Source organism: Gossypium hirsutum, chromosome A09 (assembly GCF_007990345.1).
Source record: "Gossypium hirsutum isolate 1008001.06 chromosome A09, Gossypium_hirsutum_v2.1, whole genome shotgun sequence".
NCBI lineage: Eukaryota > Viridiplantae > Streptophyta > Magnoliopsida > Malvales > Malvaceae > Gossypium > Gossypium hirsutum.
In genome coordinates this window covers 16,115,486-16,134,057 of record NC_053432.1, presented here as the reverse complement: position 1 = coordinate 16,134,057, position 18,572 = coordinate 16,115,486, and positions in this window count along the sequence as shown.

Genomic DNA, 18,572 nt, shown 5'->3' with positions numbered 1-18,572 from the left:
GGTTAGGAAGATTTAATGAGACATGTATGTCCAAATCATTTTTTTTCAAGTCTGAGAATAAGATTTTATTTCTTTTTCGGTAAAAGACAGATAGTCTGAGTGAAAAGTGTACATAACTTAGAAGACTTTGATATGATTTAAAGCTACTTTGAATGATAAAATTTTCGTCTTGTGAAAGTTGAATGGTATAAAGATTTGAATAAACGAGAACATTGTTAATTGAAGCCTTTGAACTAGTTCAGTCTGCATTGGGCAGAGACTTCTTGATTTTCAGAGATATGTTGTTAAATGGTTTATGATGTGTTATAAGACTGAAAGGTAGTGTGATAGCTCAACGTATCTGATGTTATAGACAGATCTAAGTTGGTGATAGTATAGATGACTAGAGTCGTTAAAAGATGATAAGATAATTATTGTATTATCACTACGAAGAGCATAATGCAGTTTCAAATGTTTGGATAGAAAACCAAGAGCTTATATAGAAAAATTTGTAAGAAAATTTATAGGAATAGATTATTAGTGATCGAGTTTGAAACTCGACATTTCTGATCCTTGTGAGTGAATACTTGACATGTTAATAGAGTTAAAGTTGAATATCAAGTATTATCAGAACTATTTTTGGCAGTGTTGACACTAGAATGGAAATGAGAAAGAATTACTATGGATTTCATATCTGGATTATCTTCGTCTTTGAAAAGAAAAATATTATGTGGCTTGTATTAAGTATTTGATGAAATCTGCAAATCATGTAGGTATGTACTAAATTCTCGCTTATTAGATTACTGGAATTATGTATCTCTGAGATTGTCAAATTTCTTAAAATGCTAGTCTTTGTTAATCAAATTGAGATCCGAGATTTATATCGTGAATTATTGAGAAAGCTAAATGAGGTTTTGAATTTTAATAAAGGCTAGAGGTTGAATTAGAAAATTGTCTCACTGTATAAAATTGTAGAGAGTATAAGGCCATGATAATCGGGCTAGCTACGCCATTTAAATTCGGAAGGATTCAAGTATGTTATGTATGTATGTGCTATGATAGTATGGATCAGACCTTTGAGTACATAAATTCTCCAATAGAGATCAAGATTCAGTTGATGTGTCGTATAGCGAAGAATTACTCATAACTTTAGTATGAGAAATTAAAGAGCTAAGTATTAAGCATAGCTTGAGTAAAAGTTCTTTAGCAATGATAATGAGATAGTGGAGTTTATGTGAAAACCGAACCACTCTTCTGGTAAGATTTTTGAGGACGAAAATCCCTAAAGGGGGAGAGTTGTAACATCCCTAATTTGGGCCTAGTCGCCATAGTGGTTTCAGGACCACAAATTCGACATAGTAAAATTTGTTTTTATTATATTTTTATGGTCTACAATTATACGAAATAATTTTTTAAAAATTTCATTCGAAAATTTGACGTTTGGGCACTCAATTTAGTCAAAAGGACTAAATCATAAAAAAGTGCAAAACTTGAGTTCTAGAAGCTAGAGGTGTCTAATTGCTATGAAATTTTAAATTGGGAGTCCTTATGTAGTAATTAGACCATTAGTTGAGTTGTGGACAAAAATGGACATGGTTATATGTTTTAAATTGTTTTTCATTAAGGGTATTTTAGTAATTTGGCTAATAAATCTAAAATAACATGAAAAAAAAGGATGTCATCTTCTTCATTTTTCATGCCATGGCCGAATTTTGCAAAGGGAGACCATAGTTAGGGTTTTCCAAACTTTCCAAGCTCCATAGTAAGCTCGTTCTAGCCCCGTTTTTTAATTACTTTTACATTTTTAAAGTCGTTATTACTCAATCTGTCTATTTCTACCAATATTTTGAGATATGGTTGAAGTCTAGGGTTTTGACCTATGATAAATATATGTTTATTTTGATGTGTAATGGTAGATTATGCAAGTTTATGGTTAGAGAAACGACTTTTACTAAGTGATTTTTGGTAAAAATGCATAAAAGGACTAAATTGTAAAAGTTATAAAATTTTTCATTAAAGTTTGAATTAGTGGAAATTGAGGGCTGTTGTAGTTATAAAATTTGTTCGACTAGGCTTAAAGTATAAAGAAATTGAATGAAAATCATTTTACGAGCCTAGGGGCAAAAGTGTAAATATGACAAAGTTTAGGGGCAAACACGTAATTTTTCCATAGCATGATTTTTGGATCATTGACTAATGTGACTAATAAATAGACTAAATGTGATGTTATAGATCAAAGAAAACGAGGTTTGGACCTAAAACATGGGAAAAATTAGAAATTAACGGTTAGGTCCCTTTTCGCCATTTTTGGTATCGAGGTAAGTTCATGTGATAATAATAATGCAACGTTATACCAGAATGTTAATGCTTGATATTACATGAATTGTATGTACATAAGTAAATAATGTGACAATGTAATATATTTTGATGTGTTGACATTGTGTGATAAATGTTTCATCATTATTATATATGCTATGCCTAATGGTAACTTTGTAAGTATGAATGATATTGGTCGTTATCCCCGACGATACAAGCAAGTACGATGGAGATGTTATGTACATGTGAGAAAGAATCCGTTTGAACCTTAGGAATAGTTTAGGATACAAGTGACATTTCACTAGGAATTAAGAAATTCGAACTCATTGAGTTGGTCTGGGTTCGTGATATGTAGGTGGCATTCGAGCTCGTTGAGTTGGTCCGAGTTCATAATGGATGCGATACATGTAATTGGGTTCTGGGCAATGGTCTTGTGTGTCCTACTGGTGGCTAGGTAATCGTTGAGTGGGTCGAATACCTAACAGCTTGTGTGAGCAGCCCGTGTAGTTACACCTTGACCAATTGCTTTTATGAGCAAGCCCGTGAGTAGCTCCATTGCGAGCGTTACATGTTATGAGGTAGCTTTATCTACTTATGTGACACCCCTAATTTGACCCTAGTCGGGAAGTGGTTTCGGGACCGCTAAACCGAGTTGCAGAAATAATTGAATATAATATTTTATGTCTAAAATATGTGATCATGCATGTGTGAAATTTGAATGCTTTGATTTTTGTCAATTTGAATGTGTTTCTAAATAAAAAGGACTTATGTGAGAAGCTTTGAATATATGTGTGGCTTATTTTAAGTGATTAATTATTGAATGATGCAAATAAGTGGGTTTGCATGCCAATTTGCCACTTTTAATGCTAGTGGCTGGCCAAGCTTATAAGTATGGGCATTATATGCATGGGCTAATATTATTATATTTATTAGTGGTGAGAAATATGTAATAAAAATGTATTAGATGAATTAAAGATGAATAAAAGAGTATGGGTAATAAAAATAATGTGTTAGTGGGAGGAGAAACCAAAGTTGGTTTATTCCTCCATTGCCGTAGCTAGGAAAGGGTGGAGAAGAAATTTCCTTTTGTTGTTAAAATTTTCAGCTAAGGAGATTGCTAGATCAAGGTATGTACAATGCTACTCTTGGAAATTCATGCATAAATTGAATGGTTAGTTTGAATTCTACCTATTTCATGGCTCAAATTTTTGTTATTTTGGAAGATTGAAATTTGGCCAAGGAGCTTGAAATTCTTAGTAGTTGTTTTGATGTCATTAGCATGGAAATTTATGTTGGATGTGTTGAATTTGCTAGTTGTTTTGGCTTGGAAGTTAAGGTTTAGTGTTTGATTATGTGATTGCCGAATGTGTGGATAGTTGAAGGAAAATTTGTTAAAATGCTTAGTAAATGGATATTTGGTTAATATTGTGTATATTAATTACTTAAAATATAAACTTTAAATGAGTACTAAAGGTTGTATATAAATTCTGCCTTGGGAGAAATGTTAGTATAAAAAAAATGCTTGAAAGTTAAATAGGTGATTGCTTTAATGACCAAATGTGCCAAAGAATAATGCATGATCTAGTTGACCAATATGTGTTAAGGGAACATGAATAAATATATTTCGATGAGCTATACATTCGGTTATAGTATGGAATGCAATGTTAATACATAGTTGCTAGTATGTATATGTGTGCTGGCCGAATTTGAACTTGAATAATGATTTGAGCACGATGTATTGTATTGAGAATAGGCTTAAGTGAAATTGTGATGAAATTGATTGGTGATATACATGGTTAAATAATATGTAATGCATTAGTTAGTAAAATGTATGCCATTTATGTGTGGTATTAAGTATATAATCGGCCTAAACATAGACATGCATATTCGGCCATAGGAAGAAGATTGGTGTTGCATGTATTCGGTTAGAGGCAAGCATATTGATGCTTTTGTCTTGGCTTAGAAAATTCGGCCAAGGGGGAATATTAGCTAAAATGTTGAGTTTGATTCATGATTCCATATATATATGTGACTCTAATGCCTAAAGTATATATGGGCTAAGTACCTTGAGGTTTTCTTTTGATGTTCGAATGAATTGTATTAAATTGCTTGATGTGATTAAAAATGTATATGACCATTGTGTAGTTGAGCTAGAAGGTGGCCATATGACCAATCAAACTCCTTGTCATATTCGGCCATAAGCTAGCATAATGAGACTTTAATAAGTTAAATTTGTTTGAATTAGCTCAAGAGCTTAGAGGACCACAGTTGGATAAGGGAAAGGAAAAAGTGATCGAATAGCCGCCGAAATTGTTCGACCACATCCGAGGTAAGTTTTAAGTGATTAAACGTTGAGTAAATTCAATTATAATAGGACATGATGAGTTGATTTAATAAGATATGATGTGGCCATGATATGTTCTAAGCTCAAATGGTAAGTTCTTAAGTGTTTGAGCTTGGGAATTCAAGGGTAATTTGAAATAGTCTGCTTAGGACAGCAGCAGTAACGTGACTTTAGAAAATCACCATAAATTTATGGATTTGAATTAGAGGCTGAATGAGACATGAAATTAAAGCTTAATTAGTCTAGTTTCTTATAAAAGAAACCGTGTAAGCAAAGGAATTTCCGATAATGAGATACTTAAAGTTGTGTGAGACAGCGCAGAATGACACTGTAATCCTCTGTTCTGTTTTTAGAAAATCATTATAAATTGTAAAAAAATGGTTATAAGATAAAATTTATATGCTTAGACTCCTTAATGAGTCTAGTTTCAAATGAAATCAAATACAACGCATTTTGAATTCATTAAAATGAGAAATTTGATTCGTAGTGAAGAGTGGTCATATTAGTCAAACAGTGAAACAGGGGAAACTTTAAGAAAAATCTGGTATTGATTGGCCAAACCTAAAATTCTGGAAATTTTATGGATGGAAGATATACGAGTCTATATTCAGAAAAAATTAACAGAAAGTGATTTGGAGTTTTGTAGCTCCAGTTATAAATAATTTAGTGACTATTGCTCAGGAAAAACAGCTTGTGCTGAATTTGAGATTATGTTGTGAACCTTGATAAACTTGTTTTAGTTGCTCATAAGCTATTGATTAAACCCATACTTGAATTCTAAATCGTGATATTGTAAGTTTATGAGTATTCGAATATGAAATGATAGTAAGGCCTAATGGCCGATGTGATGAATGTGAAAGTGTATATATGTGATAAGGTCTAATGGCCGATGTGAAAGTGTATATATGTGACAGGGCCGAGTGGCCAACGTGATGGATGTGAAAGTGCATAAATGTGATAAGTCCCGAAGGGCATTTGTGTCAGTACAATATCCGGGTTAAAACCCCGCAGGCTTTATGCGAGAATATTATCACTGATTAATGTCCGTAAGCTTCGTGCTCGTACTATATCCGAGCTCTAAAGACCCGATGACTATGTGTGGGAATTTTGTCCGAGTAAGACCCGATAACTTCGTGTGGAGATTATGTCTGGGTAAGACTTCGTAATAAGAATTGCCTATAAATATATTCAATGCGAAAGGTTAAACAGGTATGTACTCCAAGTTTATATGTGAGCTTGATTTGCACTAAATCATAAGGTAGTTATGTGATGCATACGAGAGCAATCTATGAGACTATTCCTATGATTATGTGACATCGGATCAGTGTGAGAGGTGATGTGAAATCATACGATATATCTATGTCACATGAGCTCACTTTTATGTGAAAGTTTATCTGCCTATTGTATATGATGAGATGTGCATATTCGGTAAAGGGATGGTATGCCCGAAGGAAGAGTGAAATAAAAATACGAACAACTATGTTATAATTTGATTGTTATCTGTTGACACTGCTTAAAACTTACTAAGCATTGTAATGCTTACTCCGTTTACTCTGTTTCCTCTGTTTTATAGATCTCATTGCGAAGCTACAGGCTCGGGGATCGTCAGCAACTAGTCACACTATCACTATCCACTGTTTGGTACTGCTATGTTTTGGATTATCTTATGGCATGTATAAAATAGACTAGTGGCGGAAGAATATTTTGGTTAATGTATATAGCCATGCAAAAATGGCTTATATATGGTTGAGCATAATGTTATAATCATTTGGTATGGAATGGTTAATCACTATCATAATTTGTGCTATTTATGCTAAAAGGGCTAGTTGAATCATGGAAACTATGAAATAGGTAAAGTCTACCTTAATGGCAGATGCTGGCAGCAGCAGTGATGTAGATTTGGAAAATCACTAAAAATAGTAGGATTGGAATTAAATAATGAATAAATTATGTAAACGAACCTTGATGAATATATTTTCATAGGAAAGTAACGAAACGATCATATGGACAGTATGTTAAGAGATATTCAGGTTCTCGTGAGACAGGGCCAGAACGGTTTCTGGATTCCCTGTCCCGAATTTGGAAATTCATTATAAATTAACCAGAGATAATTAGGAGTCATGCCATATATTTATATATTCCTCTCTGAGTCTAGTTTCTATAGAAACAAACGGCATCAGTATTGAAGCTCTGTGCTGGGAGATATTCAAGTTGTAATGCGCAAAGGTCAGTGTAGTCGATCCCTGTAACGTGGGAGACTTTGACTAATAAACTGTACTAATTTGCCTGACAAAAAATTCTAGAAACAAATATGTAGATGGGCATATGAGTCTATTTTCAGGGAAAAATTACGAAACTGATTTTCGAGTTGTGAAACTCAAGATATGATTTTTAAGGTGACAGTGTCGCAGTTAGCCAACTGCCTGGAAAATTTTAAAATGGACTACGATAGTAAGCGAATTTAGTCTGTGAACCCCTCGTGTCCGACTCCGGCAACGGTCTCGGGTACGGGGTGTTACAACTTATGTATAAGTGGCACTTATGTGCAAGTTATTCTGCGTATGCAATAGTATTCTGAGTGTTCAACGGGTAATACAATGGATGAGGTGATGATAGTCCCAAAAGGGTATGTCAAAGACAAGAATGAATATGTGAAAAATGTTGAAAGGGGTACAAGTATGTACACTAAGCTTATGGTTATTGAGACTTTGAAATGTTGAGACCTCGGTGAGTTAAGATGTATGAATTATGATTATGAATTTTTTTTGCAATATCATGCTAACTTACATTGTGTAATTGAACACGGAATCCATGAAATGGTGAGTTCATTATTAGTTGAAAATGAACTTATGATAGTTATCATTATATTGCATTAAAAAAGTTTTAGACAGCAACGGTAGTCCAACTTTGAAAATCCACCTAAAATTGTGGAACTAGAATTAGAGATAGAATAAAATATAAAATTAAAGCTTATTGAGTCTAGTTTCACATAGAGGAAATGGTGTAAGCAAAAGAATTTTATATTATGAGATATTTGAATTTTTGTGACACAGGGTCAGAGTGATTTCGGGCTCCCCTGTCTTAAATTTGGAAAAATCACTAAAAGTTTTAAAAAATAATTATGAATTATAATTAATATTAATAAATCCTTAATGAGTCTAGTTTTAATAGAAATGGACAGAAACATTATCCAAATCCCGTACTCTGCGATAATTAAATTTTAGTAAAGAATGGTCGAAGCTATCAAATAGCAGAATAGGGGTAACTTTAAAGAATAAAATGTACTTATTGGCTAGACCAAAATTTCTAAACCTTTATTGTTAAGAAGATACGTGAGTCTAGTTTTAGGGAAAATTAGCAAATCTTAATTTGGAGTTCTGTAGCTCCAAATATAAATAATTTAGTAACTATGGCTCGAGAAAATAGCTTGACCAGAACATAATTAAATGTGTAATTATGATTGTATTATCTTGAGAAGCATGTTGACATATTGTTTATTATTTTCATATGGAATTACTAAGCTATAAAGTTTACTCCCTCCTTTCCTTTTCTTTAGTGTTGTCAGGTTAGCTTGGGGTTGGAGATTATCGGAGGCAGCATCACACTATCAAATTATCAACTTGGGGTATCAATAATCCCTAAGTGTTTTCATGTGAGTAGCATGTATGGAGACTTGGCCTTTTGATATATGTGTTTCATAATTTGGCCAAATGTATTGGCTTATATATAGCCATGAGATGTGGCTTATATTGATTATTGGGTTGTAACCCTATTATATGTGCATGCACAAGCTTAAAAGTTTCATGTGATGTGAGTATGTGACTTGATGTGGTCTGCAATGTCTTACACAAGCATGTTATTCTACGTATGTGAAATATTTTGGTATGTTATAAAGTTATGAGTTAGCCTTTAATATGAATTTTGGATGATTAAGTTGAAATCTTCTGGTATGTTTCTAGCCTAAATGAAGATGTTTAATCATTAAATAGAGGCCATGTTATATGTCCTTAATGTTGTATTAATGTGTGAGGGTTTATGGTTGACCAAGGCTTGGAAAATAGCTTAAGTGTTGGCAACACGGGCAGAGACACGATCGTGTGTCTCAGTCGTGTGGGGAACACGGCCCTAGTACACGGGCGTGTGACTTGGCCGTGTGACCCCATTTCATTGCTGGCGTCATAAGCAGAGAGTTACACGGGCTGAAGACACGGGCATGTCCGAAGCCACACGGGCGTGTGTGACCACACAGCCTAATCTACACGGGCATGTGACTCTCTAAACATGGAAAGTTCCCTAAGTGTTGTAAAATTTTCGAAAAATCTCAGTTTCGTCCCAAACCACCCTCGATGTATGTTTTGAACCTCGTAGGCCCGTATAAGGGACGATATGCATATGTTTGATTGTTTTTGAATTGGTTGAAATTTTATGGCCTGGTTTTACATGTATGTGTATGGTTAAGTCCGGTAATGCCTCTTATCCTGTCCTGGTGTCAGGCATAGGTAAGAGGTGTTACATCTTCCCTTGCACGTATTGCATATGTTCTTGAAAGAGCCTGAGCCTCAGATTTAGCTGTTGAATCTTTTGCAGCACTACGACTACCACTGACATTTTTGGAATACCGTGGTGGTCAACCCCTTGAGACATGATTACTCGGCTTTGGGGTCTGTTCAATGTCTTTCCCAACCCCTTCTGGAAAATCTTTAAGAAAATGGTCGAGAGAACCACACTTAAAGGAAGCCCCACATCTCATCCAGCACTCTCCGAAATGTAATTTATTACAGACGTTGCATCATGACTAGTTGTTAAGGGAGACGAAGACCTCAGGTTAGTGCGTTTAGAACTTCGTTCCTTTCCTGAATACTCTCTTGATATAGCAAAATGCTCATGATAATTCTTTGATTTCTTTGAACCAGATGATAGCGTCTTGTTTATAAATCTTTTACTTGTAACCTGAGCTTCCCTTTCTGCTTGCCTCTTTTCTTTACTTAATTCCTTGGCCTTGTGTGCTCATTCAGCCAACACCACAAATTCTCTTAATTCTAAAATTCCAATCAACAGCTTGATATCTTTATTTAGCCCTTCTTCAAATCGTTTATACATTTTGACTTCAATCTGGACCCATTCACTAGTATACTTGCTCAATCTAACAATTTCCCGTTCATACTCGGACACTGTCATATTCCCATGTAATATTTTCACTTGGTACCACAGAAGATATGGTTTTCCACCAATGGTAGGCTGTGTCTTTTAACAAAGATACTGTACACTTCAGGCATTCGGCTTGTGTACAAGATAACTCACCTAGAACTCGAATAGTATTTTCCAACTAGAACTCGGCCCTCTCTAGATCGTCATCGGCCATAGCCATAAATTCTTCAGCCCCATGTTTTCTGATTTTAACTACTAGAGCCTTACCAATTCTAACAGGTCTAGCATCCTGTGGCGTTTCATTATGTTGTGAAGCAGGTGGGGGAGGTCGTTGAACAGTAGGGTTTGTTCTCATATATTCACTAAACCATTCATCCATCAATTCAAAGAAGGCTATTTTTTCCGCCTCACTTCGGCCCTTAGATACGGGCCTTCACTACCACTACATGCAGCTTATTGCACGGAAGCTTGAGCAGTGCTCTCAACTTCCTCAGTCTCGGCTCTAGCTTGGTTGGAGATATCACACTATCATAATTTATATAACGGTATGTATAGCTAGACTTGTACTTGCTACGTTAGTCCAAGAATTGACTAAACTGTAACTTTGATACCACTAAATGTAACACCCCTAACCCGTCTCTTTTGCCAAAATAGGGTTACGGAGTATTACCAGAGTTGTAGAACATTCACAGGTACTTTATACTAGTTACTAAACATGTTTTGATATCAATCATGACGTCCCTTAAATGGACCCTCGAGGCCCTTAATGGACGGTAGAAATAAATCGGGACTCAATCGGGATCTTATAAAATTTTTCAGGAATTTTTAAAATTTTGCTTATAAACAGTACCCACACGCCCGTGTGATCTAGGGACACGCCCGTGTGGTTTGGCTGTGTGACTACACACGCCCGTGTCCCTAACCCGTGTAACTCTCTGACTTGTAAGGCATGAAGAAATTGAAGTTACACGGCCAAGTCACAATCCCGTGTGCTAGGCTGTGTGGCAAATTTTATTTTCGAAATTTAGATGCAATTTTCACACGGCCGTGTAACACGCCCATGACCAAGGCTGTGTCAACCACACAGCTGAGACACACGGCCGTGTCTCTGCCCGTGTTCCCAATTCTGAGCATTCTATTTCTCATTTTTAAGATATAGGGAACACACGGCCGGACCACATGCCCACGGGACAAGTTGTGTGTCATACATAGCTAAGACACACGCCCGTGTGTCTACTCGTGTAGACAAAAATAAAGCCATTTCCTAGCCTCATTTGTCACCCATAACTTATCATTTTCCTGCACCAAAATTCACAAGCATATATCCACCAATCCAACATCATATTCACATAAAATTAGTCATCAATCATGTAGTATTATCTCATGCATTAATGGATTTAAACTTACTCTTATCATAAACTTATATGCTAACATAATTCCAACAAACTAACACATAATAAGCACTTATATGATTACCAAAACATCACTTCAAAAATAGCCAAACTTAGACCATCACTAGCCACTCCAATGGCTAGATGACAACACAACAATTACAAGCCATCATTGGCCAAATAAACTTATACATGCCATTATACCAAAACGAGATTTCTTTTTGTACCAAAATAAGATAGTGGATAGTGTGATGATTGCTCCGACCGACTTCCAACTTTCGCGAGCTTTTGAGCAACTAAAAAAAGGAAAATTTAAAGGAGTAAGCATTTTATGCTTAGTAAGTTCGTATAATGGAAAATAACTTACCGGTCATATTTATTATTAAAAGCAAACATAAATATACATTCCATCAATTTTGGGTAAGTTACCTAAACACATACATTTATTCAAACAAGTTAGTCACTTAATCTTATATGAATATCAAGTAAACATAGATGAGCCCGTCATAATATAATCTTTCATTTAATTTCACCTTTCCACATTTCAAAAGTCCTTTCCGTTGAACTATTGAAGTTTCGATGGCCATCCAGTTCATTTACTCAAGATATACTTGCCAACTATTTGAGAATGCATACCCAAAACTATCTATTGGGGCACAGAATCAACGAGTACACTCTCGAGCCACATACTATATTATAGGATTTCCAGTCCAGGCTAAATCCTTTTCATATCATACGCTCTGAAGAGCTTAATCTGGATTACCCGTTTGGGCTAAATCCAATCTATAGCATATGCTCGAGCGGCTTACATTAGGATTACCCGTCCGGGCTAAATCCTTGATACAACATGTGTACTATTATTCTCATTCAAGAATATCACCTTATTCCATTGAATTTCAAAGTTCAACTGGAACATGAAAATTTGTCTACATTTCAAAACTTATGATTAATTTCATTATGTGTATCATCTCATACATATCAACACAATCATACAATTCAATTCAAGCATATTAACATACATATTTAAGTTACACGAACTTACCTTGAAAATGGTTCGTATTTGAATGGAAACTAATTCGAAACCTTTTTCTTTCCTCGATCTAGTTCCGTAGTTGGTCTTTCCAGATCTATCACATTTCATTTACATTTGCTTCTATTTCATCCTAGGCAAAATTACCATTTTCCCCTATGTTTTTCAAAAATTCTGATTTCGTCCCTAGGCTCGGAAAATGAAATTCATGAAATTTAACCCTCTTTCCAAGCCAAGCCAAAATTTATATACTACATTTACAGCACATACATTTCACAAATTTTAGAATTTTCCATGGGTTTTACCACTTCTTTCATTTTAGTCCCTAAATCAATATTTCATCAAAAATTGCTTTGTAAAAGTTGTTTATCTATGAATAAATTTTCATTTTCTACCATAAATTTCTGATTTTCAGCATATTCATCCATGACCCAAATTTCATACCTTGATAAATTTTCAAATAAATCCCCTAAATAGAAAGATTATATTATCATTATTCCAAAAATATAGAAATTACTAAAAACGAGACTTGATTTCAAAGTTTTGTAAGATTGAAAAGTTTTCTTCCTCTCTCCTAGGAATTCCATAGAAAATTTGGGGAAGATGATATGAAAGTAAATGATTTTTTTTAGTTTTAATTAATTATCATCTATTAATTTTTTTATTTCCAATTTAGTCCCTACCCTTTTTAATTTTTCCATGGATGAGTCATTAAAATATCTACTAACTACTCTTCAATGGTCTAATTACTATATAAGGACCTTAAGTTTTGAATTCCATAACTATTTGATACCTATAGCTACTAGAACCCAACTTTTGCATTTTATGTAATTTAGTCCTTTCCCTAATTAAACACACAATAGATAAAATTTTCGTATTAAAATTTTCATGTGACCTTTTTATCATGATACCAACCATAAAATAAAATAAAATAAATTTTTATTTTTGGCTTGGATTTGTGGTGCCGAAACCACTGTTTCGATATCACTGAAAATAGGCTTTTACATATCCCAATTCACATCACTTGCTTTATAAATAGCTTTTCATATATTAACCAACAATTCATTTATACAATGGCACAACCCATTCAATATTCAATTCATGAGTGCATTACTCATATATTTCATTTATGTTCACAACATATTTCACATTACATTTTTCAATCCACTTTCTCATTTCCATTTCACATACTTTTCCATTTCAATATCAATTATAGAACTTTATTATTTAATTAACCCTATTAACATGACTCGGACTCGGACTCGGACGGATACACGGATCAAACCAACATACCAATTTGGCACCCAGTGCCTCATCGGATAAATCTGAAGTAATAACTGTGCCCAACGCTATATAAATTGACTCGCAATGTCTCATCGATCAAACCGAAACAAATTGGCACCTAGTGCCTCATCGACTCGAAGTTGAAGAAATCTCTGAACTCTTCCTATCCTATGGCATGCCATCTATATCAGACTTAGCCTGAAACAGTTAATAGGGTTCCATTTCACTTACAAATACATCAAATATCCAATTACCATATTTGCACATCTTTACACTTAAACATATGTTCATTTCAGTTTCATATAATTGATACATTCATAATATATATACCAAATCAATCCATTTCAATTAACTATAATTTTAATTCAATCTCAAAGTACTAAAGTACTCACCTCAAATACTTACCATAAGCAATAACTCGAAATAAAATAATTAAAAACTAGGTTTGGATTATAGAAACACAAACCGTGAATTTCGAGCTATTCAACATTGATTTTATCCTTCCCCTTTTTAGTCAAAGATTTCGATACGATGTTAGCTACAGAATTAAAACAATTAAAATACATTAATACTACACAATTGAATTCCACATTGAATATTTTTACACAATATTTGCTTGCTTTTCAATTAAATCCTTAATTTTCAAAAATTTTACACTTTAGTCCCTATTACTCAAAATTAACAATAAATTTTACAATTTAGTCCTTTTCTATTTCTAACTTAAAAATCTATCAATTTAGCCCATAATATTTAAACTATTCAATAATATGAACATCCAAAATTCTAAGTAAAACCTAAAATTACAACATGGGTCGACTAGCCCTAAGTACCAGGATTCCAAAAATGTAAAAATTACAAATATAGGGACTAAATTGCACTAATCAATTTGGATTTGAACTTTAAAACCCCTTAGTCGGGCGTTCTCCCTTGCTTTTTCTTTCTTTCTCTTTCTTTTCTTTGATTAATTTTGCATGTATCCACTTTCATTTCTTAATTCTTTTGTTTTATTTTAATTCCTTTTTCTTTTGTTTTATTTTACTTTCATTTTAATATAAAATAAATTATATATACATTTCTTATTATTAATGTCATCCACTATCTTATGTAATTGTATAATTACTACTTTAGTCCCTCAATTAATTTTAATCTATAATTCTACTTTTAATACTTATGCAATTTGATCCCTACACCTTAACAAATTATAATTCATACAAATTCACTTAACCAAAATCTAATTAGCTACATAACTAACTTCGTAAGTATAATAAATATTTATGAGTCTGATTTATGGGAACGGGGTCCCAAGTATACACATTTTGACATGCCTGACTATTGGGTCATTACAATTCTCCCCCTAATTAAATTTTGTCCCCAAAACTTACTTAAAAAGATGTGGGGGTTCTTGCATTTTGTGACAACTTTATGCCGACAAACAAAGGTGTAGATGGGACAACCGGGTCGTGTCTTACAACCATGCAAGTTCCTGATCTTGGAACCAAATGCAAAATATCTTATAAGGAATCAAAAATGAAATAGAGTGATAACGACAATACCACATCCAAGTGAGAATGTGCTACCCGATTCAGAGTGGGTAGTTTGGTGTATGCAAGAAATCATATCAATTTTTGAGGATTATGTGAGGAAAAATAGGTTGAAGCTGCCACAATTCCTAGCAACTAAGTACGAGGTAAAGATTAAACAAATCAAGATGAAGAAGGAGAAGGACTTGGAGTAAAAGAAGACCCTAAACAAGATCTAGAGGAGGAGTTGGAAGGCAAACTGAGCAAATCGGATGAAGCGTCAGATCCTGATTCCGACTAATGTAAAAAAAATTCATTAATTTTCATTTTTAAGTTGGACTTAGTTTTTTTTTATGTGGAGTGATTTAAATTTTTGTTTCAATTTTTAATTAAGACTTTAATATTTTATATATGTAGTAGTGTTTAGTTTTTCTTAGTAGGAACCCAAAATTTTAGAAGGCACAACAACATAGAGTTAAAATCGAATGGGGGTAGTCCCATTAATTGAGTTTGTGACAACCCAAATTAGACCCTGGTCGGAATGTGGTTTCGAGACCACATTACCGAGCCAAAAATTTATTTTCGTGTTTTAATTGCATAAATTCTTGCGTGACAGTGAATGCATGAGAAATTAAATGCTTAATATTAGCATTAGGATTGTGAATTCATTCAAAAAGGACCTAGTTGACGAAGTTAGGAAAGATGATAGATGAATTATAAGGATCAATTAATAATAGGTTGAGGAAGCATGGTTTTGCATGTCAATTTGTCCATAAAATTTATGGTGGCCGGCCAAGGAGTGATAATGCTCCACTCATTCTAATTTAAAATATTTCTTTGGTGAACAAATGATGGGATTAATAATAGAAAAGGGAACAAAAAAAAAGGTGTCATACTTGCCATCACCTAGCCGAAAAACCAAGAAAAAAGAAGGGGAGAAAGGAACTTGGGAGGGATTCGGCCATTGCTTGCCTAGGGAGAGTGTTTGATGTTGTGGCATGAAAAATGAGGGAGGTTGAATGCTTAATAAGGAGGGAAGAAGGAGTGTTCATATTTTCTTTCTTTTGCAATTGTTCTAACTATTGGAAGAAGGGGAAACAAGATTCGGCCAAGGTGGTCCTTTAGACCAAGGTATGTTTAATGTTGTCTTAGAGATGCATGCATGTTTTAAATAGCCCATGTTCAAACCTTGAACCTTGTTGATAACATGAGCAATCGGTCATGAGAAAGTGTTCAAGGAAAGGTTGTTGATGAAAGAAATTAATGTGTTAAGAGATTATATGAAACTTATTCATATTTATATATGTTATATACAACGAAAATGGTTGATGATTTTGGAGGTGATTAGCTTGGATCGGCCACGGTATATCCATAAACACGATCTATGCTTGTTATGTTACTCATGGTTAAAACAATTCGGCTAGGACATTCGGCCATGGATGGTTGTATTTCTTTGATGTTGTTTTTGATGCTTTAGGGCATTGAGGGTTGATTATAGATGAGGTGAGTTTCTTGATTTAAAATTTGATGGATGTTAAGCTAATTGGGCAACCAAAGGTTCAATATTTTTGTTATGAGGTCATATGTGCATTTCGGCCATGGTCTTTGCTTGAATATGAGATTTGTAATGTGATTTTCCTAAATTGTCTATGAATTTGGTTGTTGATTTCATGGTAATGGTATATTGAATCCATGAGAATTTAGTAAGGTTGCATTCGGCAACTTACTTGAAATTAAAAATCGATGTCTAAGCTTAGGTGATTTCGATGATGATATATGTGTATATACATAAGTATATTTAGTTGATTCGGCTTTGGTAGTTGCATGAGATTATTAGCCGAATATACTAACATACATATACATGTGAGATTGGATTGTAAATATTTAGCAAGGTGGTTAAACTAGTTAAATTATTGATATAGCTCAAGGAGCTAAAGGAGGTGAATCGAGCAAAGGCAAAGAAAAGGTTATCGAGTAGCCGAGTTGGAACCATCTTACCCAACACGAGGTAAGTCATTAAGCATGTAGTGGGTAGTATTTCAAATGGTCATAATGTGTATGTATTGATGCTGATTGGAATGAATAAATATACATATATATATGCATGTACGTATGTGATGATGAAATTGTTGAATGAATGAAAAGAGGTAAGATGTACTGAGTTGTTGATCTCGGCACTAAACGTGCGGGATAACCATTTATGACCATGAGATGGGCGCTAAGTGCGCGGGATTAAATTGTACAGCACTAAGGGTGCGATTTGACTATGTTGCACTCAGTGTGCGAAATGAATATGATGCACTAAGTGTGCGAATTGACCATGCGGCACTAAGTGTGCGAGATGGACTATGTGGCACTAAGTGTGCGATTTGATTACGTGGCACTAAGTGTGCGAGTTGATTGTATAGCACTGAGTGTGCGGGCTCAATATACATTCGTGAATCATTATGGACACTATGTGTGCGACACTATTGAGTCGATCGCGGACGGCGGATCGGGTAAGTGTTTTGAGTACATGGCTATTATGTGCTATGCTTATACTTGGTGTTGAGCTCGGTAAGTTCGAACCTATGTGACAAATATACTTGAAGTCACGTACATAAAATTTATCGTAGGATGGGTGAAAGGCCGTATAGTCGTTTGGTTGTAACGAAAATAAATCGATTTATGAAATTGCTTCAATGTCCTATTGATGAGTATATAGAATGTGAATGCATGAATTGATATGAGATTGAATTGATAAGTTGGAGGAACTATGGTATGGTTCGGTATGGATGGAGTAAATTGTCTCGTTCCATTTTGTTTCCTCTTGTGATAATGTTGTTGATAGATGGTAGTGCATTGCTTATGACTTACTGAGTTATAAACTCACTCGATGTTTCCTTGTCACCCACTATAGGTTGCTTGGACTCATCTATTTTTGCGGGGTCGGGCCGTCGTTGAAGTCATCACACCGGATAGCAAGTTTTGGTACTTTCTTCTTAGTGTGTTTAGAAGATCATTTTGGCATGTATAAGCTAGTACGTTGTGTTTGAATTATGGCATGTAAACTTTAAGCCATGCGAAAATGGCACGAATGTTCGATTGAATTGGATCAAGGGTAGGCATGAAATGGACCTAGTTACTTTCGTAACAGATGCTGGCAGCAGCAGTGTCATGAGATTGAAAAATCACTAAAAATAGTAGGAATGGAATTAATTGATGAATAAATTATGTAATCAAAGCTCGATGAGTCTGCTTTCATTAGGAAGTAACGAAAAGATCATATGGGCAGTATATTAAGAGATAATCAGATTTTAGTGGGACAGGGCCAGAACGGTTTCTGGATTCCCTGCTCCGACTTTGGAAATTCATTATAAATTAACCAGAGATAATTAGGGGTCTTACCATATATGTACAGATTCCTCTCTGAGTCTAGTTTTCATAGAAACAAACGGAAACAGTATTGAAGCCCCGTGCAGAGAGATATCCAAGTCGTAATGGGCAAAGGTCAGTGTAGTCGACCCCTGCAACTTGGGGGACTTTGACTAATAAACTGTACTAATTGGCCCAACCAAAAA